The sequence below is a fragment of the Schistocerca gregaria genome, chromosome 7 (assembly GCF_023897955.1).
Source record: "Schistocerca gregaria isolate iqSchGreg1 chromosome 7, iqSchGreg1.2, whole genome shotgun sequence".
NCBI classification, from domain to species: Eukaryota; Metazoa; Arthropoda; class Insecta; order Orthoptera; family Acrididae; genus Schistocerca; species Schistocerca gregaria.
The window spans coordinates 341,619,688-341,645,185 of NC_064926.1; the positions used below are offsets into that span (position 1 = coordinate 341,619,688).

Consider the following 25,498-nt stretch of genomic DNA (forward strand, 5'->3'; position numbering starts at 1 on the left):
GGCCGTAATAACGGCCTTGATACGCCTGGGCATTGAGTCAAACAGAGCTTGGATGGCGTGTGCAAGTACAGCTGCCCATGCAGCTTCAACACGATACCACAGTTCATCAAGAGTAGTGACCGCGGTATTGTGACGAGCCAGTTGCTCGGCCACCATTGGCCAGACGTTTTCAGTTGGTGAGAGACCTGGAGAATGTGCTGGCCAGGACAGCAGTTGAACATTTTCTGTATCCAAAAAGGCCCGTACAGGACCTAAACACGCGGTCGCGCTTTATCCTGCTGAAATGTAGAGTTTCAAAGGGATCGAATGAAGGGTAGAGCCACGGGTCGTAACACATCTGAAATGTAACGTCCGCTGTTCAAAGTGCCGTCAATGCGAACAAGAGGTGACCGAGACGTGTAACCAATGGCACCCCATACCATCACGCAGTGTGATACGCCAGTATGGCGATGAAGAAAACACGCTTCCAATGTGCGTTCACCGCGATGTCGCAGGACACGTATGCGACCATCATGATGCTGTAAACAGAACTTGGGTTCATCCGAAAAAATTACGTCTTGCCATTCGCACACCCAGATTCGTCGTTGAGTACACCATCGCAGGCGCTTCTGTCTGTGATGCAACGTCAAGGGTAACCGCAGCCATGGTCTCCGAGCTGATAGTCCATACTGCTGCAAACGTCGTCGAACTGTTCGTGCAGACGGTTGTTGTCTTGCAAACGTCCCCATCTGCTGACTCAGGGATCGAGACGTAGCTGCACTATCCGTTACACCCACGCGGCTAAGATGCATGTTATCTCGACTGTTAGTGATACGAGGCCGTTAGGATCCAGCACGGAGTTCCGTATTACCCACCTGAACCCACCGACCCCATATTCTGCTGATAGCCATTGGATCTCGACCAACGCGAGCAACAATGTCGCGATACGATAATCGCGATAGGCTACAATCCGACCTTTATCAAAGTCAGAAACGTGATGGTACGTATTTCCCCTCCTTACACGTGGCATCACAACAATGTTTCACCAGGCAACACTGGTCAACTGCTGTTTGTGTATGAGAAATCGGTTGGAAACTTTCCTCATGTGAGCACGTTGTAGGTGTCGCCACCGGCGCCAACCTTGTGTGATGCTCTGAAAAGCTATTCATTTCCATATCACAGCATCTTCTTCCCGTCTGTTAACTTTCTCGACTGTAGCACGTCATCTTCGTAATGTGGCAATTTTAATGGCCAGTAGTGTATTTACTGAACGTATCTTTCATTTTACTGCACAGTGTTCGTTGTTTCTGGACTACCTACCATATTAAATCTGCCGGACCGGCATTCAAAACGGCACCTTGCCCTTCATTGACACCGTTGGCGACGGGACATTAACCCTAGAATACTATTGGTGGTCGATCCGACTAATACATTTCCCTTTAACAAGTCCCCCCCTCCCTTCCGATCTTGTTGTGAACGTGAGGGACACGCCGTCCTCAAAGCAGTACCTGGCGGGTCTAGTTGTCTCTGTGATTCCGCCGGCGTAGGAGACCTCCGCCTCTCTTCGATCAGGTAAAACAATTTCTTCCCGCAGTTACAGCGTCGTATCGACGAAGGTGGAGGTGTGTACGTAAATATTGATACATCGAAACCATTCACGTATAGGATTCACGAACAAAATTTACTCTTCGATTCGATGAACGTTTAGTTATGAGCGACCAATTTGCAGAAGGTATCTGACTGTTTGCCGAAGAAACGTTGTGGTTTCAAGTGTGTTCTGGTACCTATTCCATTACTTTCACTTTCTTTTCACGTCCTGACTGAGAGTTAAGGATGAAGTGGAATCTGATCTTGACATACACTATGAGATCAAAAGTATCCGGACACAAGGCAGAAAATGACCTACAAGTTCGTGGCACCCTCCATCGGTAATGCTGGAATACAGTATGGTGTTGGCCCACCTTTAGTCTTGATGTCAGATTCCACTCTCGCAGGCATACGTTCAAGCACGTGCTAGAAGGTTTCTTGCGGAATGGCAGCCCATTCTTCAGGGGTGCTGCACTGAGTAGTGGTATCGATGTCGGTCAGTGAAGCCTGGCATGAAGTCGGAGTTCCAAAACATCCCAAAGATGTTCTATAGGATTCAGGCCAGGACACTGTGCAGGGCTGTCCATTACAGGGATGTCATGGTCGTGTAACCACTCCACCACAGGCCGTGCATTATGAACAGGTGCTCTATCTTGTTGAAAGATCCAATCACCACCCCCGATTTCCTCTCAACAGTGGGAAGCAAGAAGGTGCTTAAAACATCAATGTAGGCCTCTGATGTGATGGTGTTACGCAAAACGACAAAGGTTGCATGCCCCCTCCACGGAAAATGCGACGACATCGTAACACCACCGCCTCCGAATTTTACTGTTGCCATTACACACGCTGGTAGATCACGTTCACCGGGCATTCACCATACCCACACCCTGCCATCGGATCACCACATTGTGTATCGTGGTTTGTCACTCCACACAACGTTTTTCCACTGTTCATTCGTCCAATGTTTACGCTCCTTACACCAAGCGAGGCGTCGTTTGGCATTTACCGGCGTGACGTGTGGCTTATGAGCAGCCGCAGGACCGTGGAACCCAAGTGTTCTCACTTCGCGCCTAACTGTGTTAGTGCTTGCAATGGATAGTGATGCAGTTTTGAATTTCTTTGTGATGGTCTGGATAGATGTATGCCAATTACACATTACGACCCTCTACAACTGTCGGCGGTCTCTGTCAGTCAACAGACGAGGGCGGCCTGTACGTTTTTGTGCTGTACGCGACCCTTCACGTTCCCACTTCACTATCACATCGAAAACATTGGACTTAGGGATGTTTAGGAGCATGGAAATCTCGCGTACAGACGTATGACACAAGTGACACCCAGTCACCTGGCGACTTGGAAGCCCGTGAGTTCCGCGTAGCGCCCCATTCTGCTCTCTCACTATGTCTAATGTCTATGACGTCGCTGATATGGAGTACCTGGCAGTAGGTGGAAGCAAAATGCACCCAATAAGAATAACGTATGTTTCTGGGAGTGTCTGGTTTCTTTGGATCACATATTATATCATCATCTGTTGATTCTGACACAGACTACAACATTGAGAAGAACACATTGTTTCCGATGACACTGTTCACTCTGCATCAGATTGAGGTGAAGTATCACTCAACGCAACGGTGAGCCAAATTGAGAAGGAAGCTTTTGTTGGAAAAAACAAGAAGAAGGCAAAACAGCCAACGATTCCTAAAAAAAAAAAATACTGGCCTGAGAAAAGTGCAGAATACAAGCAGCAAGATGGTTCAAGGAAAAAAAGTACCTCAGCAGCTTCCCAGTCGTTAGCCAGAATGTCGCCCTCTGGGGACAACTTCCAATAGATCTTGGTGCTATCGAAACACGAAACTCATGTGTAAGACAGGAATCGCCTGGAATGGCTTGTCTCGGCTGAATTTCGTGTTTCCCTTGCAGATGCTTTGACGTAGGAATGGCTGATTGAAAGAAAAGGTATTGTATGAGAACTTCAGAAATTGTAGCAGAGAACAGAGACCGTGGTGAGGTTATAAACATCTTTGAACGGTGTGCGAAACAAATGAAGAGGAACTCCACTCTTCCTCCAGCAGTTCCCAATGCAAGTGAAAGAGCCGCATCCCAACGCAGCCCTCTCAGTCTAAAAAACGCCGCATTTGCTGAGACTGCAGCAGTACGCTGAGAAAACTGACCAAATGCAACTCTGTAACATGTGATGTATCTGTATGTGAGGAACATCACAAGGCTGTATGTAATGCTTGCCATCAGCAACGCTCATGAGGCCTAAGGAAATTCACATTGTCGGGATTAGTTACCTGTCTCCCAGAGGGTTTTTCCTTTGAAGTCGATTTTGTACAGTTCCTCAACGCAACATTTGTAGTCAAGAGGCCGTTAGCGATATATAGCCATATGGTTTAGTCAAGGGCAGCCTTGGTTTATTGTTTGTATATTTTTCGGATGTTGTATTCGTTTTTCTTTCCTTCGGTTAATCTGGTCACTTCGTTGGGTATACGTACTTTCTGTGTTTCCAGATGTTTGTCCAGTTACTTTTGATTCGTTAGCTAAACTGATCTAGTATTTTCCTTCTTGTGTTGTTTGTGTAACTAATGATCGTATTCAGTGCTCTTGGCACCCGATCAATCGGATTATCATACAAGAGTTGATGTAGTTTTCTTTTGGATACTTATTCCGTAGTGTTCCTGCTGGCTGGAACACACGTGTTATCTCCCTTTTGATTGTGAAACTGCGCGGTGCTACTTTTTTTATTTATTGCAGTGGAAAGACAGTGTATATCTTGAAATATATGTTACTCTAACCTTCCTTCAATAAAGAATTTATAATTCTAGCTTTGCGTCATTTTTGCCGGCCTGAGTGGGCGAGCGGTTCTAGGCGCTACAATCTGGAACCATCCGACCGCTACGGTCGCAGGTTCGAATCCTGCCTCGAGTATGGATGTGTGTGATGTCCTTAAGTTAGTTAGGTTTAAGTAGTTCTAAGTTCTAGTGGACAGATGACGTCAGAAGTTAAGTCCCATGGTGCTCAGAGCCATCTGAATCATTTTTTTCGCGTCACTTTTAACCAATTTTACTAGCGAAACGTCGGAATGGTATTCAAAACGAGGAAGATATAGGCGTGGGAGGGTTTCAATCGGTGTAGTATTCTAGGGTTAAATCAGTGCTTGTTTCCCTTCTATTTCGAAATAAATTAGTCCAACGCAAAAGTGCACTGAAAACGAACCCTTGTCCTCAGACTTCGGTAAATGGAGTACTTTGCAAACCAACGATTCGCTCCAGGAAAACATTCCGGCTCCCATACGAGATGCTGGGTAGCGCACTACCAGCGACCAGTGTAATTTCCGCTATGTTCTAGCACGTCCGAGTTACGTTTACACATCTGCACAATGTGCGTGTCCACAAATACCAAATATGTTTATGCACAGCCTATCTTCTCCTCCAGCTGAAACGATGACGGCAATATTTTCACCGCTCTCCAAAATTGGCATACATCTTCCATGTGCCATTAATTTCCAAGTCTAATTTATACCAAACTTAGAAAATGGCATTGGAAATACGAGGTATCTGCCTATATATAACTATATGATTGCTGCCATCGGATGCTCAAAGATTAAACAAACGAAGCACATTCTAAGATAAAAAGAAGTGATGCACCGCAAAGGAATTATCTCGATGGGTCAGAAATCGGAAGATGTGATCAAGATGTGTAGAAAAACTAGTGATTAGAGTCTAAGAAAAAACTGGATGATTTGTTCGAGAGGGCCGGCCACTGTCGCCGAATGGTTCTAGGCGCTTCAGTCCGGAACCTCGGGCTTGGATGTGTGTGATGTCCTTAGGTTAGTTAGGTTTATGTAGTTCTAAGTCTAGGGGACTGATGACCTCAGTTAAGTCCCATTTTGCTCGGCGACATTTTTTTTTATTCAAGAGGAAAGGCTTAACAAATTGAGCAAGTCAGTAATGCGTTGATCCATGTCTGCCCATGTGTAAGCTGTTATTCGGATGGGTGTTGATTGATAGAGGTTTTGTTGGATGCCCTCCTGAGATGTATGCTGTCAGATTCTGTCCAATTAGAGCATTAGATCGTCAAAATTCGACCTGTCCTGTGCCCCCTATACGGCCCGACAACCGAGAGTGATCGGCTGCGTTGGCAACTCTTTGCATTCCAGGATCCCTTTGGTTCTCATACGCGGTACCCTTTCAGTACAGTGGTACGTCTATGAAGTTTTACGCCCAGTTTTCTTGGCCTTCATGGCAGGCTGTCCTGGCCTTACATGTCAGCGGGATAATGTCCAACCGCACGTGGCGAGAGTTTCTATTGCTTGTCTTCTTGCTTGCCAAACCCTACATTGGCTAGCAACTTCGCTGGATCTCTCCCCAATTAAGAGCATTTGGACCTTTATGGGCAGAACCATCCAATCATCTCGGTATTCTGACAATATAACGGACCAGTTGGACAAAGTTTGGGACGATGTATCTGAGGAGGACTTCTATCAATTCTATTAATCAATGTCATGTCGAATACCTGATTGCATAAGGGCCAGACATGGATCAATGCGTTATGTTCTTGGAAGGAGAAACAGCATTAGTCGTATTTTTTGTTTTATTGTCTGAGAAATCGATTTTCGGTCACCTAGTGACCATCCTCAGTGCTGTAATATAAAATTAAAATTGGTAGGCACTGGTATCAACAAGCTTAGAGCGATCACCAATTAAAATTGGTAAGCACTGTTATCAACAGGCTTAGAGCGATCACATATTTATTTGATCACTCTAAGCTTGTTGATAACAGTGCTTAATATTTTTAATTGTATATTACAGCACTGAGGATGGTCACTAAGTGACCGAAAATCGATTTTGCGGATAATAAAAAAAAATACGACCATTGCTGTTTCTCCTTCCAATTATATCCATTATCTGGTCGTGGTGAACAGAACACTCCATGGAGTCGCCAATCGTTATATACTTGTTCAAATTGGGGAACGCTTTCTCTTAAAGAAATAATAAAATTTTTCTGAAATTGTAATCATGTGTTTGCCTGTGCATGTACATCACATCTATAGATTTTCGTCCTATTTGAATAATTATGTCGTGATGCGTCGTTTGTTTTTCTTTATGTTTTTTTTATGTCTTAGAGTGTTGAAAGCAATTTCGTTACTGACTAACAAATATGAGAGTGATGCTAATAGCTGCCTACAATGATAATATTTTTAAGTTACTAATAAGAAGCATTTTATTCCTTTGCTAGTAATCACTGCAATGATAATAGTATAAATTTGAATCATCCGTGCACTATCATTTACAGCGCTCTATACGTCAACTTTTAATGAAGTTAAATAACTGAGGACAGTAAATTTTAGTTTGGTATACACTCTGTTTTCTTATATAAGATTAATATTTTCTCTATAATTAAGTAAACAACAAAAAAAATATTTTAGAGCACTCTATAAGGCTAAACATTACTTCAATTGTAGCAGTGAATGACTTACGTCATTGTTGCTTTTAATGTGTCTTAGTGGCCTACTGTGGTGACATACGATTAACTTGATATTCCAATGTGATTATTTCAACCCAACGCCTGTAATGCGGCATGGAAAGGCGCATGCGTGAGGAAACAAGAAACGCAGAGGGTTTGCTACTGTAACTGGGAACGAGCGTCCCGGCGGAATGCGCTCCCCGAGGAGCCAAACGCCCGCCCGCCTTCCGAGTCGCAGGCGGATAGTTTTAGCTTCCATTACGGCGGCGCTGCTGCGCTGCGCAGTGCTGAGTGGGTACACCAAACAAACAGCGCGCGTTGCGGCACTTCGCCTCGCAGACGCACACACTCTCTCTCGCCTTCCAGATGTTTTCATTTTAAAAGGCGATCTCTAGCGCATCCATTAGCGAGAGAAAATATTTATTACAGCTCGTAATACTGTTTACGAACTACACTCCCATTCGTCTTGGTTTACACAACGCAAAAAGTTTCGCTCCTTCAGACATAGCTTCATGTTGTTCTACACAAAAAAATTCTTATATCCAATATTGTGCGAAATGTCAAAAGGTGTTCCTGATACATTAATAAACATTCCTATGTGTGGGCGCTTATATCTACACATACTCTACAAGCCATTGTGCAGGGAGTGACAAAGTTTCCTTTGTGTCGAAATTAAAGCTGTAGATTGCGTTTTACAGTGCAATGGTGGCAAACGTCAATGTGTATCAGACGTGACGGTAAACGACAGCATCGTCGCCAAACAATACAAATGGACTTCCCCAATCTTCTAAATCAAGAAAAATCAATGACATGTCGTCAAAATATTACGATGTAGGTTTATGTTACATCTCATCTTCATGGATTTTCAAGAAGCTTATGATAGTACTGACCGCTCCATGTTATGGAAAAAGTTAGAGGAATTTAACATGCCATCTAAATATATCCGACTAACTGCAGCTTTCAGCTGTCATTCTACATGTCAAGCACTGTCCGGCAACCAGTTATCACTCCCATTCAGTATTCAAAATGGACTGAGACGAAGAGATCCATTGGCTTCATGCTATACACTTGGACTTGGAAAAAGTAAGCTGTGACACTGATTGAAACACAGATAGAGATGGTGGGCGCAGATACAATCCTGGCAGCTGGTCACTATGTCGTTATTCTTTGCAACACCCAGTAGCAAGTTCGGGGCTGATACTTCCCGATTTCTCCAAAATGCGAAGAAAATTGGGCTGGTGATAATGATTATAAAACAAAAGATTTCGTTGTATCACGCCGTCATCCTTTCCTTTCTTCCATTGTTGCAGAGGGACCGACCTTTCAACGAGTTCAAGGATTCAAGTACCTGGGATTCATATTGCCTAACAAAAGTGAAATCACGAAAGAAATGCATCATTGAGTGACGAACGCTAATGGCATGTTCTGTAGTTTGAACAATTTATCAGAGCCACATCCTGTACCACTTACACAGCGGTTTGGAAGGCCAAACATTGGCTGACTGTTATGGCAGAAGAGACTGCAGTGTTTCTGCCACGTTTTCCGAGCTTACGGATGCCTCGCTAAACTAGTCTTCAATTCAAAACTTTCTGGATAGAGCCTAATGGAATTTCCAAGAACGCGATGGGAGGCGTAGTTACATATAATTATAATAAAATAAGTATTGAACTATTAATTCTTCTTCAGTGTTGTACGTGGTGGGCGATTATAGGCATTTTATTTAGTTTATAAATTTCCCGTGTGAAGCACAAAACTTGGCTTTATTGCGATGCTCCTACTTTGGGTATAATTGCCAGTGTCAAGCTATCTGCGAATAATATATAGAATTTTTTCTTTATCTGCTGAAATTATATTGTGTTTATATGTCATGGCCATATGGTTTGCGCATACATTCCTATTAGTCAAGTCCAGCTACTCTCGATTTACTGCTCACATTGGTAGACAACAGAGTAGATAAACTAATCTCACTGTTCAGGCTATAACGGATATTTCCTTCGACAGAAAGTAACATCGCACATTTTACTGTTTGGCGAAAAATGTAAGTATAATTATAAGCTTTGTACGTCCTTAATTATTTCCTTTATTCAGTATTCTAATGTAAAGGAAACTTGATATAAGCCTATTCTGTAAGTATGTAGGCGCCGTCTGTGTACTTCAGCCGTATGCATTTCATGTGGAAAAACGGTTTGGTAAAGTAGGAAACGTTTTTTGTGTAAGTTTCTGCTAACGAGGTAGTGGCAAGTGAGAGGAGTTAGTCAGCGGTGGGATTCGGCAGTTTAATAACGGACAAGAAAGGAAGTATCGTTTAAATAGTGAAAAGAATGATAATTTCGAGAAAGAGGAGGCGATTTAGTTGACACCGTAGGAGCATGTGGAGACAAGCGCCAGAAAATTATTTTGTCAGCACTGTTGCACTAGGACAAACATGTTAATATGTACGACTTTACATTTCAGCGAAGATGGGAAGACTGCTGTAAATAAGAAAGCAAGAACCAAGATTTTGAATAACTCGTAAAATAAAATTTTCAACAAGTAGTTGTAACGGGATATCCTCATCTAGTATTACTTTTTCTCAACAGTAATTTTAGATACCAGTAATACTTTTCGAATTTTGGACAGGTCAGTATTATCTCAGTTGCTTTTCTGAACACTTTCGTGTAATTTTATATGCTATATTTCAGGCTACAATTTATGACAAGTTTCGATGTTATAATGCATAAGAACTAGTTTTAAATGTACAGTAACAATAATTTTTTTATAAACACTTGAAATTACGAATTATTGGCACACTTAAAATTTGTGTTATTAATTACACAATCGTTTACTGTTTACTACGTTTATTTCTGGATTCATTTATCAAATAATAGTCGAAATTAATAATGTAACGAAAACTAGTAGAAATTCATTTGTTAATAAAAATTGTAAACCAATAAGAATATTGTTATTTCCGCAGATTATGGTAATCGTAAGCATGACTCTGATGTGATCGGATGTATTTTTGTATTTTTTTGTGAACGATGTAATTTCGGCTTGATAATGTGAAAAATCCAAATACTGTTTGATATGCTAAAATGTGAGAAAATATATTTACGTAAAAAAATCTGAAACAACAGTCTTCAGATTTATTTAGTTCAAACCAGCCGTGAGGACCTGACGTGCGATTTTCAGCTTCAAGAATGAGACCTCCAGCCAAGAAGAACTGGAGCAATCTCTACAGGACATGCTAAGTAAAGCAGAAAGTTATTTCTAATCTTCGCTCCTCTCAGATCTTCTTATCTCAGATCTTGCTTATTATTTAATTGGACTGGACGTTGTTTAATGTGAACAACAGGTGGAAGTAGGAAGGAGGGGGAGATTTCAATGTCTAGGCAGTAGAAAACAAGAATCGAGGCGCCGAAAGTACGAGTATAATCCAGTCACCTCCGCAACACGCGAGTACATTCGATGAGATGGCGTACTAAACAGTTGGTTTTATTTTGATTGAATCGAGGCAAGGAACACAGTGTTAACACAGACGGTACTGTGAAAAGTGACCGTTATCGATCTTTCTTGGCTATGAAAGGACTGTCTATCTGTTAAAGAAGCAGTTGTGAGGATCAAAGTGCGCATGTCATTCGAAAGGAAAATATTGAAATAGTAACAAAGTGAAGACACGTTATTCATATAGGTAGTTGCGTGGACGTCCGTTGTTGTGCATAAAACAGTTTTCGTACCTCAGCCCCGACGCATAACAGTCCCACGGCGTTTTGTAATATAGTTCTATGACGAGACAGTGGATTAGAACGATGAATGACGGGAATGATTTGATGTTTTTTATGCGTAATTTTTTCATTGGCAAGACAGCAGCTTCTACTTGTCCTCTTCCCGTTCGTTACCCAACATCTGCTACGCGATGACGCCAGCGATTATCAGCTGCAGCATCAGCAACAGCAACGTTCCAGGCGAGTCACGGAAGTACTGCAAACATTCGTCACTTGCACTTAACATTGTTTTTACGTCACAGTAAACATTTTTTACGCAGCAGTCTCTGCGTGTGAACTTTAAATAAAGTTAGACTAATGCAAGGGGCAGTAAAGATGAAAAGCACCTATCTGAAAGAATAACAGGCGGATAATATTTGGTTTGCATACAAAAGCAATGTACACGCTACAACAGGCAATAGTAACAGTCTCTCTTTCGAAGAACAATCCTATTGAATACATCTTTTAAATTGTCATATAACGTACAGATTATTCACAATCGTTTTGGTAAACTCTTAGTTCCATATTCTAAAAGACGCAATGAATGTATTGCTACACAACTATTCACTAGAACCCGGAGAAATACTTTACATATCTAAGTTGTTCCATTTACATACGTAAGTGTTCTCATTTAAGTGTGTAAATGCGCATCTGTGCCTAACGTAGACAGTCAGAGACGAAAGTAGAAGAGAAGCTGGTGGCCTAGGGCTTCAACTGAAGCATCAGTTTAGTATTGAATAATTTTTGGGAAAATGCCACATCTTTAGAGATAGATTCTGACAGTAATAGCCAGAAGTCGTTCTAGCATACATCGTAAATATTCGAGCTTACGAAACCAGTCCTGCACGTTCCTCAGACAAACAATTAGTAACCGTACATTATATTTTAAGCGTTTTGCTTGCTATCGTCGATGATAGGGGCAATTAGTGATCCTTTTAACAAGATTCAGTGGTATTTCCATGGAATTCCGTCATTTTTTCTTGTTATTTAAGCAATCTCTGTGAAAACATACAGGCTGATTCAAAAGTCATGTCCCATAGGACAAAGTCTACATTTATGATTTGCCTCATGAGGCTCAGTCGTGTTCAGCGATATGGCAGTAACGATAATTCTAACCAAGAAAGTCGACTTCACATGGGCTCCAAAATGCATGCCTTAAGAGCTAAGAGCACTTCTCCATCTTCGACACCGTGAAACAAATTTCTTCTATTGCAAGCTGTTTGCTTTCCATATTTTGAGAAGGGGTCGTATAGATCTACACAAGACAAAAAATTTCCAGGGGACATGGGCTCTCAAGCGTGTACCTTAAGAGCTAGGAGCACTTGTTCATCTTCACTGCTAAGCAACATAGCTCTTCTACGGGACAAATGAAGACGTCATAACAAAAACCACTCCTGTCAAGTTTTTCGTTTCTGTAGCCGACCCAGAGACTTACAATGTGTTCTAACCGGATATGGTAGGAACGTCCCTTGTCTTAAGTTATTACACCTCATAAGTTTGAAGGTACTATAGAAACCGCCTTTGTCAAAACAATTTCTGACAAAATCAGCCTTTGTCATTTGACAAGTGCTATTTTTGGGTGAAAGCAGGTTACAGTGCAACTGCAACTTTCATTGTAGCCTTCGTAGTACTTTTGGATTGTTTCAGATACTGGCAGTCAACTGACGGTTCAGCGTATGTGGTCCTCTAGTGAATTACGAAGACGGTGTTCAGTGTCCTAAAAAGCTGAAAAGTCAACAAAGAAAGAAAAATGTAATAATGAACAAGAAGCTGATAGACGAGGGACACCAAAACTAAGTCGGAAAAAGTAAATTTTTCCGTCTGCTCTACTTGACGGGTAGACATGTGGATAACTTAATCTCTTCTCCATTTGGTTGTGATGCAAAAGTCTGCCGTGCTTGCAAACGACAACAGCTGAGAAAAGGCAACTGCTTATCTCACAGTTCTGTGGAACGAACTAAACGCGCCAGACTCCTATTTGTCCGGCATTACAACTATTGATAACATGAAACAAGGAAGGTAGCACAAAGTAGTGCGTGAAGAGGGAGAAAATGATTGTGATGGCATCGGCTCATTGTCGAGAATCCCTTTTGGACACATTTCTTGTTATTAAAAAGTCCGGGTGACTGCTGATGATGCTACAACAGAGACATCTGTTTGTAGACAGGCGTTTTTGGCTTTTCATGCAATCTGTCGAGGTCGACTACGCTCTGTACACTGCATCTGATCTCCAACAACGGCTCTCCAAAGGATATGAGAATCAAGCACAACTACAGGCAGTGTGACGTTCCTCGGGCACTCAAGACATTCATTACTCATTGAGCAAAAATTTCTAATTGTGAAGAAAATGCACGAGGTTTTTCTGGAGAAATATCAAATTAATGTGCGCTACAAAATCTACTTGTTCAATACCTTCAATGTATCATTTGGATATCCTCAGTGCGACACTTTTTCTACATTCGACAATTTAGAGGAGCAGATATCTGCTGCTAGCGCCAGCGACAAAACCGAATTGATTGTTCAAAGTAGAATCCACTTAAGAAAAGCGAGAGCCTTTTATGCACTAAAAATATGCTTCCAGGAGAATGTTTAACAGGGTTTAGTGTCAGTCGTATCTTTCGATTACATGCAAAACCTTCCTGTACCTGGATGACAAAATCTTCTCGCATTGACAGCCGAGTCATTGCGTTGGTCTCCGGCAACGTTTCAGTAAGTTCCTTACTTGCCATTTTCAGGCGAAGATCGTAAGTAAGAAAGTCGCTGAAACGTTGCCGGAGAACGCCGCATTGACTCTTATGTCAAACCGAGAAAATTTTATATCGAAATTCGCAGAGCAAGCCTGAATTCTCATCTGTACCTCATCTAACAACGAATGCAGCATTTTATGCTAGACGAACGAATGCTCATGCGATGCTACTGTGGGCCCAAACCGGTTATGACTGTGTCATAAATATGTGATTGCGTCAAAAGTAAACAAAACTTTATAGTAAGTGAGTCACCCTGCAACGCTCTACAGCGGGAACGAGCACAGGACGTGGATGTGCTATCTGTTAATTTGTGGGTGGTCTTCACCACTTTGTTGGCATCTCTCTTAGTGCCCTGCTATTTTGAGAGATACCTGCTAGTTGTTTGCCACACTATTTGGCGGAGAATATCTCACGAGCCATGTTGTTGCTCATAACTAATTACGTGAAGGAGGAATCTATTGTTTCCCTGTTATTCAACTTACATTTTATTTTATTGCTGCACCATCGACACCAATATGTGTTCGGCAGTAATAAATGGCGTTCTTAAAGGTACTTCTCCTATCGTACCCATCATTTTAAAGTCGTTAAAATAGTACCTGCTGATTTTATTTAATTGCAAGTTTTCGTTTATAAATGTCTGCGTTACATTCAAAATTCGCAATTTCCGAGTGATAGGGACCATCGACCATTCGATTCATGAGTATATTCATATTTTATACTGTAGACTTAACGGTATTTGGCTTGTAATGCGGGAGCTACGTATTCCAGCCCCTAGACAAGGCAACCAGCCAAAACTTTTAATATTACAACTCTGAGTCAGGGGGTAGGTAGGTGAGGGCCACCATTAATATTATTTCAAAGTCCGCAATCTCCTAGGCCAAATGCTCACCCTTTATTCCGGCTGTGACAGGAGGAGGCAAGATCGAGAATTCCACGTGAGCTGGATACAAAAAGGTCTGTCAGTCCATTAGGCTGCCTTTCTGACTGGAAAGGGAGGGGGCAGGCAGGCATGCGGAAGTGTAAGTGTGCCTCGATGTGCAGAGGTGCAGTGAATCGAATGTGATGAACGCAAGCTTCCATCACGAAAGGCGCACGTCTGGCTAGAACGTGCCCTGAATACGAATAAGGAAAGTGTTTCGGTCTAGATGACACCACCCGAATGTCTCCGGGAGATACGCAACTGGGTGGCCTTTCAATCACCGTGAGACGAGCCAATTAGAGAACCTGAGTCCAAGTTGTAAATGCAGCATGCAACACCTCTTTTTTGAATATCGTACTGTGTGTCCTTCAGAAAGCAGTATGTAATTTAGTTTATGTTATGAGGCAACTGACACGTACGACTTTTTACGCCATCGTTGTGCTTTATATGCGTAGGTTTATTGGTTCTGGGTAGTAAAGATATCATAGCTGCTTCTACAAACTGGAACGTGGTGACGACGTATTACAGTCTCTCTTTAGATATCACACTGAACACTAGTATTAGAAAATGTATATAACTTTACGCGGGAGATCGCCCCTCTTTGTTAACAGTTAATACTTATTAGCTTTCTAAGTCCGAAGTAGTGTAGCATCGGAAAATTGTGGATATCACCACTCGTAGACAAATCACTTACTCAATCACAAGTAAAGTCGAATTGTATAACGTTTAGGTTTTAATATGTTGAGAAGTTAATACATATTATTTACAGTTTCATACAAATTTGTTCTTTAGTATTGTTTCTTCATTTTCATGTAGGACTGAGAAAGTACTACAGCTGAACGAAGTTCGTTATGTACGAGATGGGAACAGTCTACTATTACGCCTGCCATGCACGGCAAATATTTTTGAAAGATGAAAGTGAAGTCTTCGCGCTGCTGCTGCATTTAGATTCTCAACAACATTTTTTAAACTTGTTTTTCGATATTAAAATCCTAGAGTACGTAATGCTGAGCTCTCTCGGGTAAGAAATTAAAACTGATTGTAAAACTCACAGAGAAACAAAGAGGCTCTACTAAAAAATCGTATTGGAAGAGAAGATGCACATGCGAAAAGCAGTAAAACAAGAAAGAGAGATATGGATGAATAGTCAGCACTATTCTACAAAACACATTTTCCCAAACTTTTTGAGTTGCACCAAGAACTTCCTGAAAGAAAGCGTATAATGCAGGGAGAAAGACCTAACAAACATCCGCTCTGAGAAAACACAGGATGTTTCTAAGTCTCTTCTATTTCCCTATTGCTCTTATCCATGACTGTAACGCCTCCCGTAATAACACACACACACACACACACACACACACACACACACACACACACACACACACACAGACATAAACACACAACACACACACAATCACAACAAACGCAAAGAACTCATCTACATTTATCTCAGTTTCTGCAGCACACAAGGTCGCATGAGACACGCGAAATATCCGCTTTCTTCTTTTTTTCCTGTTAAGATGTATAAACAAAACAAATGAGCTTATACTATTCTTCAGAGCTTCTCGTTTTCCTGTAGGCAAATCATGCACACATGGGATGAAACAGTATATCACGATTTTCTACTGTTCAAAAAAATGGTTCAAATGGCTCTGAGCACTATGGGACTTAACATCTATGGTCATCAGTCGCCTAGAACTTAGAACTACTTATACCTAACTAACCTAAGGACAGCACACAACACCCTTTCTACTGTTGTTAAACAGCAGAGTACCCTATAAGTTTCCAGGACGTGAAAAGAAACAACGACACGCAAGAAAAGCAGGAATCGCGAAACTACAACACGTTTACAGCAACAGTCTACTAACAAGAAACTAATCTTCACTTTACATGATTCTTATGATAAGCACTCTGAGAAAAGTAAGTACATTGTGGAAGGAGCGAAAAGCTGTGTTAGTAGAATTACACAAATAAATACGGTATCCATTAATTACTCTTTTGTTGGTAAACAATAGAATGCTACTCTAATTAATCGGGCTACTGCAGATAGCCCGGACAACATTAGGGAATTTCCCTGCAAGTTTTTCAGTTTTGCCAACTTCCGACACATAATGTATGGTGTGGCCAGCGCGCACTTTTAAAAATTAGCTACAATTTTTACTGTTCATTGTAGATTGGGACATCACCATATATCCAATAGACCGTCGATAAAGCATCATTCATATCTAATTCGACCGATATTTTTTTTTTTTTTTTTTTTACAAGCAGAGATGGGGTCACCTAATGTGTGGGGCCTGTAGCTAATTATTTTTGCAGGGATATTTTGCCATAGGTTTTTACTGTTGTAGGTAAGAGGCTATATTAATTTGACAGTATGAATATTAAGGCAGTGTGATGTACACATTTTTTTGTTTTGTAAAAATGAAATCAAAAATGTTCAAATGTGTGTGAAATCTTATGGGACTTAACTGCTAAGCTCATCAGTCCCTAAGCTTACACACTACTTAACATAAATTATCCTAAGGACAAGCACGCACACCCATGCCCGAGGGAGGACTCAAACCTCCGCCGGGATCAGCGGCACAGTCCAATAATGAAATCCCACATTCTGATACTGATTTCTGCTTCCGCCACGTTATAATGCGCAATGCCATTCGTGTGGTAGGAGACATATGTTTTTTTTTTGTTTTTGGGCCACAATGCTATTGTTAGAGTGACCAAAAGGGCTGCTGTCGATCGTTTTAATATCCTTACACCGCAAAGTAGATCAGAATCGTTTGCAGGGAATCAGTCGACATCTGCGGGACCTGAGATGGAGTTTCTCAAACTTATGTTGTTTGCGGGGTCTTGTTTGAACAAAAATGGATCCAATGTGTAAGATGTGAAGGCTGGGCACATAAACTTTGTGCGATTACAGTGAAAGCAGAATATGCAGATTGCTATGGATTTATTTATCGATTGTAATTTTTTATTTCTAGTTCATTGTTACTTGAGTTTACATATTGTCATTATGTCGTTTGGAGATAGTGAGTGGAGATGTGGAGACTAGAAAATTGAGTGGCAAGTGGAGAAATAGGAACATTTTCTACGTAATCTTCTCTCTGAGTTCAGTAGAGGAGTGACAGCAGCAGAGGCAGCCAGAAACATTTTTGACGTGCATGGGAATAATATCATAGCACAGAACACGGAAAGAAAATGGTGTTCTCGTTTTAAGAAGGATCGTTTTGACATTAATGACTCTCCACTTTTAGAAAAACGTTCAGTGTTTGTTGAAGTTCGTTAAGCGCATTAATCAACAATAATCCATGTCAGTGTACTCCAGAACTGGCAAATGCGATGAAATGTGATCATTCCTCCATCGTCTGACGTTTGCTTGCATTGGGGAATGTTCAAAAATCGGTTTGTTTAACGCATGCTCTAAGACAAATTCACAAAAATCAGTAGGTGGCCTAACGCGCATTTCTGCTTGCTCGTCATCAAATGGTCCGTGAACAACACCGAAATTCCTTACTGGAGACAAGAAATGGCGACTTCATGCTAACATAAGGAAAAGAAAGGAATGGTCGAGCCCAAACAATGTAACAACTCCTCATACAACTACCTGTAAGCATCCACAAAAGAAAGTATTAAGCACCTGGTGGCAGAGCGATGGTGTAGTGTACAATAGATTGCTTCCACGCCGTGTACCCATCACTGCTGACATGTATTGTAAACCACTGAGACGTCTTGCAGAAGCAATCCAAGAACAAGGATCAAGAAGACTGCATGGAGTCATGCTGCTCCACCATAACACCCACCAGCATTCTGCTAGACTGACAAACAGCACCGTGCAGGTGCTTTGTGGGAAGTGATTCCAGACCACCTTATTCACCAGATCTTAGACCCATAATTTTTGACTTTTTCCGCTATCGAACAACCTTCACGGAACTTCTTTTCGAGATGATAATGCTCTCCCAACATGACCCAATGAGTTCTTCGCTTTAGAACCAAATGATTTCTCCAGCTGCCGGATTGAAAACTTACCCCAACGTAGGCAGCCTGTGGTAAATAGTGAAAGAGAATATATTTTTCACGACTAAAAATTCTGTTATGCGTATCTGTTGCGGTCATTAAGCCTATGGAAAAACGCTATAAACTTTTGCTCCAACCTAATATTTTACTTTTAACTCTTAAAATTACACAAGTTTTGTTTATATAACTCGTATTATGAGAAAGAGCCAAGATTTTACTTTCCATAGTACAAATTTCGTTTCTGTTTGGAAATTTTACTTAATTTTTATATCGTTCTTCTGATATCTCAATGTATTATATTTGACTGTCAACCAGAGAACCCAAGATTTTTGTTTAAAAACCTGTATTTTGCTGTAAGCCCCATACTACCAGACACTTTCATTAACATCTCTAATTGTGTTAGAACACCTTTCCTCGCTGTGTGTCAGTTTGGTCAGAAATAATTTTACCAGTATGTGTTATATACAGCATCTTGAGGGTCTCCTTCCAAACCCCTGTATCGACTTCAACCAAATGAGGCACAGTAGCAGCAGGCGTGACAAGTATCAGGAGTGTGTGGTTTATAACCTGCTATCTTCAATAGGAGCAGAGGCACAAGCATAATCTTGTTTTACCAAGCCCCTGAAAAATAGGCTGTCAGACACAGCAGGGATGTTGTGTGAGACAGTTTCATCCTACCAAATCAACTTCATATGAAGGGCAGCCTACGTGTCAGGGGCAAGAAACTAAATTCCAAGTCTGACACATGTGCTAAATGATAAGTGTGCTGTGTTGGAACTGTATTGGCCTTCTTTATCGCCCTGCTTTGCAAGGCAGCATGTACCTCAGGGGCAAAAAATTATTTTCAAGGCCCTGATATGCTTTCTGCCTGAGTTCTAAGTGTGTTGTGGGAGAAGTATCAACCTGCTCTATTGAAATGAACTCAGGGGCTACACATGCCGATAAGCATGGCTACAGACAATTAGAGATGGATAGAGGAGAGGATGGGCAGACCAAGAGAAGAGAGGGAGATGAATGTGGCAGGTGGAAGTTGTAGTGGGGTGGGGGGGGGGGCAGGTGGAAAAGGAAGGAGAGACAAAGATGGAAAGAGAGAGGGGGGCACGAGGATACACCCATAGAGAAGGGGAGAAAGATACGATCACAGAGATGGGGTGGAGGAAATGGGCAGTAAGGCACAGTGGAATAGGTGAAGAGACAGAAATAGTACACAGGAAGAGACAAACAGATAGGAGGATGAGGAAGACAGAGTGAGGGTGAGGAGGAGGTGTGTTCAGCATATATGTCGAATGTTTATGTGAGCGAACCTTTAAGATAGGACTAATATGAAAGAAATGTTCATATAAAGGTGTTATGCAGTTATATCTCATTTCAAATAAAAAAAAAGACCTTTGCTAGTGTTTGCTCATGTGGTCTATAATAGCCGACATTTCTCTATAATAAATCCTTTCATACATGTAAATGAGTATGGTAAAGGCATCATGTTTGTGCCACGAATAATGAATCCTTTTATACCGTATTTTACGGATTATAAGAGGCTGCGGACCTTAATTTTCGAGCAATTAAAAAAAATTTTTTACCATTTTTAATATTAGATTTCAATGCCACATTTTAAAAAATCTTGGTACATAAAACAGAACTGACCTTCAAAATTCCTGAAAATTGTCGTCTGATCTTTCTTCTTCTTCTTCTTCTTCTTCTTCTTCCTCCTCTGCGGCGTCATCGTTGTCCTCATCATGTATAAGATGGTCTTCAGTGCCATCGAGAGTGTTTCATATGCCCCACTACTTGAAAGATTAGACAGTAATATCTTCCCTCACTTTAGACCACCACTGTTTGATTGTAGGTCGTTTAGAATCTACTTTCGGTGTGAGTTGATGTTAGCTTTCATCCACCATGCACTTGTTCCATTCCTCTCTCATAAATGCTTTAAATGCTTACTTTAACGAAACATCAAGAGGTTGTCATTGTGAAGTAATAGTCTCCCCAGAACAACAGCAAGTTCTGTATATCTGTGTCTCCATTTCTCTTTCACAGAGCTTTTCAAATGATGTAGAACTGACCGAATACAAGAAGAGAACTCTTCTTCAATAAAGCACCTTTCCTTCTCTCCCACACTCCGCTAATCCATAATTTCATACCAGCCTCGTGCATCCAATCCTTATCATGTACATGACTAGCAACACCTGGCAGTATTTCAGAAGGTCTGGTATTGTATTGCGATTGAAAATCATCATTGGATTGAATACAGCATGAAAGAAGAACAGTGTAGTGCACTTTTTTCATGTCCGCTTGTTTTTATAGTTGCAGTTTTAGTACCTTGCATGGCAACAGTTCTGACTTAGTTCCACATTGGTTTTCTTTGGATGACGAATAATAAAGCGATGAGAAGACAATATTTTCTCTTCATACTGTTGTTGCATTTTCTGAGATAATTTCGTTGTGATTAGCGTATTAAGTCCATGGCCCATCATAAACCTGTAGCACCAACCAGATCTGCCCTTAGAGTCGGTTAAGTTCCAATGCAGTGCTAGCCTACGAGCGTGTATTTAAATCATTTTTCTATTAATTCGAATACCTTTTGATGGTGTCCTTGAACCCGTAGCCCGCAAATCGCAAATGATTTTTTTTCTGTTGGTGGAGCGCTGAAATGCCACTCAGCTGTTCTGTTTCCATGTTCTTCTGCACATGCTATTAGTTTCAATTTACAGCTCGCCTCGTGTGAATACGATTTATTTTTTCCATTACGGGAACAGTTAATCACAAATACACTATACAGTTATCGATAACACAAATCAGTTTCAACTCCACAGACACCTTAGACTGCAGATGACTCACCGTACGCTAGACAGTGTTCTGCGTTTGTGATGGCAGGGCGGAAGGGAAACAGTGTTAACAAGCTTCTGAATTCCAGCACCTCATCGGTGCATTGCAGTTCTCAGTTGTATCCAATGTTGCCAGATAGTGAAAGTTTTCCCGTGGCATCGAATATATGGCCATTTTAAGACTGGCCGGAATTTTAAATCAAACACTATACATTTTTATATTAAATTCTATTAAAAATACACATTAATTTTGGAGGCAATTTTTCGAAGGACAAAAGTACGTCTTGTAGACCTTAGAAAATGGTACGTGTAATTTTCAGTTCATCGGGTATCTCAAATTCTGTCTCGAGGTCTGCTGTAGCAGTGTGTTGCGTGTGGACGGCGGGCTGCGGAAGGAGCTGTTTACGGCGTGAGAGGCGGCCGGACGGGAGACAAACGAGCGTCGCGACGCGTGCCGGAACCTCGTCGCACAAGTTCCGGCCGTGGGCCGCCTGGGAGCCGGCCCAGCTGCGCAGCTGCCGCGCTAAACACGAGTTTAATCTCCCCCGCTCTTTGGGCGCAGGCTGGCGAACGCAGAGTTACAAGGGCGCAGTCCCACGCCGGCAAAATCAGGCCGTGCTGCCCTGCTGTTTATGCCGAAAACAGTTCGAAGGAACACTCAAGCTGTGGAAAACAGTTTTATCTCGTCTTTGATTCGTCTTCTACTGAAGAAATTCGTTTCAGCTGCTCATTCACCCGATGACAGGCAGATTCCCAGACGGGTTCTTTTGAAGTCATTTTGTTCTTGGTGTCTCTCCTACGGGTCATAAGGAGCATTTTCTCGGATGTTTTGGCAGATATTTTCAATTGCGATTCCGGAACATGTGTATGGAGTCAGCCCAAACAGATCCTGCTCTGCACATCTTTCACAGGAAGCCCACTGACGACGGAAAGAGTCAGTTTGTTTTCCATTCGAAAGAAAATGATGTTGAAAGCGGAATTTTACGTGGCCTGTCGTCAGAGCGGCCCCAAATTAATGTACTGAGTTATTCGTTTTATCGATATGTATCAACAAGAAGAGAAAAACTTGAAGAACAATGAGTACTCTAGCAGCGACTGGGCAGCGTTTCTCCATGCCGTAGCAGTCAGCACGGGACAGGGCGGTGTTGTCGCTGCTTGAGTACTGGTTACTCTTCGTGTTTTACTGTCCCTGTGAATGCACATTGATAAAAGGAACATCTCAATAGACTAATTAGGGTCCGCTCTGTAGAGTGAGCAAGAAAATTTCAGTTTAACAAATTATTTTATTTGTAATGGGAAACAAACCATCTGCGCTGGGCTCTGCGTGAGAGAGGCGGTGAGCTGTATTTGTGTGGACTGATTCCAGCTCCACGTTGCAAAAGAGGAAGTTCGTGTATATGCCGAAACAGCAAAGAAAATTAAACTGAGGACCATTATATACGAGATTAGAATTATATGTTAATAACTTCAGCTGCTGATGGGCGTTGGTATATATCAACGGGGACAGGTTACAATGAGTACCCCGACCGGGACTCGAACCCGGGATCTTCTGCATACATGGCAGACACTCTATCAGTCATTTTGCTCGCTTTCGTTCGTTGCGTCTGCTCGGGACTGACGTCGTCAGACATCCATTTTAAGTTCTATGTTGATCGATTAACTAAGGTTTTTTTTGTTTTGTTTTGCAGAGGGCAGCTAACCCTCTGACCGAACACGCTGAGCTACCGTGCCGGCTCCATCTGAGCCACCGAGAGCGCAGAGGATAGAGCAACTGCAGGGACTATCTCGCGCACCCCTCCCGCGAGACCCACATTCTTACCTTGTATGTACACACACTACATTCGTAGTGTCCCTACCCAACACACTTATTACTCGTGGAAGACATTCTTACAAAGTCCCGTAAGAGTTCATGTATTGACAGAACTATATAATTATATGAATATGGTGTCTGTCCAGAAATTTAGTTCCGATCGGTCACGGAATGGAAACCACAGTGAACGCCAGAAACGTTTTATTTGTAACAGTTAGGTACAACTTCCACCTACTTCTTTACACAGTCGCCACTCCACCTTGGAGTGTTGTCGTAGTTTTGCATAAACTTTCCAATATCCTCGTCATAGAAAGCAGTCGCCTGTGCTTCCGGCCAGTTATCTGCCCTGGTATGCAGCTCGTTGTCTGTGGAAAAATTTTGTCTTCATAACCAGCGGTTCTTGTGGGCAGAGATGAGATGAGACTCAGGGGGAGCCAATTACGGACTGTATTGTGGATGATCAAACACTTCTCATCGGAAACGCTGCAGGAGCGTCTCCATTGCCCTTGCAGAGTGCGGCAGAGAATTGGCATGAAGAAGGAACTGGTCGACAGTTGTATTATGTGAGCTGCATGACACAGGCGAAATCTCTAACCAGGCCCTCATACTTGGCGAGGACGCTATTCCCTAAGCATCTTTATGTGCTCATTGTTCACTCAAAACTGAAAAGAGCGACGCGACATGATCGACGGGCATACTAGAGACACTGCCCAACACATCTGTTCAAAGCTTTACCGAGTGGTTTCCATTTCGCGACCGATCGGATATTACTTTCTGGACAACCCTCGTACAATCAAAGGTGATTAAAACTTATTCGATTCCATCTAGTACAATGACAGGACATGAGTGTTGTAATTACCCGGGTGTGCCAATCTTAACTCCTCCCGAAGAGGCCATGAAGGCCCAACGGTGCAGACCGGCCGTCGTGTCATCCTCAGCTCATGGGCGTCACTGGATGCGGATACGGAGAGGCATGTGGTCAGCACACCGCTCTCCCGGCCGCATGTCAGTTTCCGAGACCGGAGCCGCAACTTCTCAATGAAGTGCTCCTCAGTTTTGCCTCACAAGGGCTGAGTGTGCCCCGCTTGCCAACAGCGCTCAACAGACCGGATGGTCACCCATCCAAGTACTAGCCCAGCCCGACAGCGCTTAACTTCGGTGATCTGACGGGAACCGGTGTTACCACTGCGGCAAGGCCGTTGGCGTGCCAATCTTAATGACGAATGTAACTTTCACGAGAAGTGATTTTGTCAAGTGCATGGAACGTGGACTAGTCATAGAAAGAGCTGCCACAGAACAGGACAGAAGGTGAGTAAAGGAAATACATAAGGAGATGAATAAAAATGACATTTTCATTCAAAGATAATAATTACGCTGACGTCTCCGAGATTTATAATGGTACTCAGTACATTAAAAAAGGCGAATCAGGGGGTTCTCGGAACAGTGCTTGATCACCACATACGGCAAGGCATGCTCTGCAAAGTCCTGCTTGCTGGAGTACTTCCATTTGGAAAGAGTTGAGAAAACGTAGTGCACGCATCAGCGTTGTCGAGCATGTGCGTTTTGGTGGTCTAGGTACAGTGTGAGAAGGCATAGAGTTTCATGGGCGTACAGACCTCCGAATCTCTTAAGACGGCACGCCCACCAGTCGATTTCGTGGTGACACATTACTCCTTTCATATGTGCGTCCTTTCAGAGACGCATTCGCTTCTGACCACGTTGGGTGACATGGAAGACAGCGCGGCACTGCACCGAACTGCGCTCTTGGAGGAGGTCTTGGAATGAGGTAATTTTCGGCGAATGGACTGGCTTGCCCGTTCCCAAGACTTACATCTCATCGAACACGTGAGAGAAGCACTGCGAAGATGTATTCCAGCATATCTACATGCATCTACAAGCACAAAGCGGTTAACACCAGCGCTGGTGGTGCAATGTAACGCTCTTCCACAAAAAGTCACTAACCTTGCGGCCAGCACGGTAGCACGCTGCAGAGCATGTAGTACCGCCCGAGGTAATCATACATCCCATTAAGAACCAAGTCTCGCCCCTTGTAGTGTTCAGGCAACCATAATAAATCTTAGTTACTTCAGTGTAATTATTGGCTTTAAATGAAAATGTGAATTCTGTTCGTCTCTTTGTCTATTTCTTTTAGTTTCCTTATGTACCACAATGTAGCAGTTCTTTCTACGTATGATCCAAGGCTCATGACCTATGTTACTTGGCAGTGACACATCGTGCGACAATTAGATCAGTCCATCGATTTTACATACCAGTGCATAAATCAAGCAGAAGTAATACCTTTACCCACAGGGCTCAATATTTGTCATCGAAATACACAACGCAATATCGAAAGTTCAAAGTTCATAAAACTGTCGATTACTTATCAGTCCAATAGCGCTGATAATCCAAGATGCTACTCC

The 25,498-nt window shown here is 42.3% G+C and overlaps 1 pseudogene; it reads right to left on the minus strand.

Annotated features, from left to right (window-relative positions):
* Positions 1–24,164: 24,164 nt before the first annotated feature.
* On the minus strand, positions 24,165–24,282 carry LOC126282602 (5S ribosomal RNA; annotated as a pseudogene).
* Positions 24,283–25,498: the final 1,216 nt, after the last annotated feature.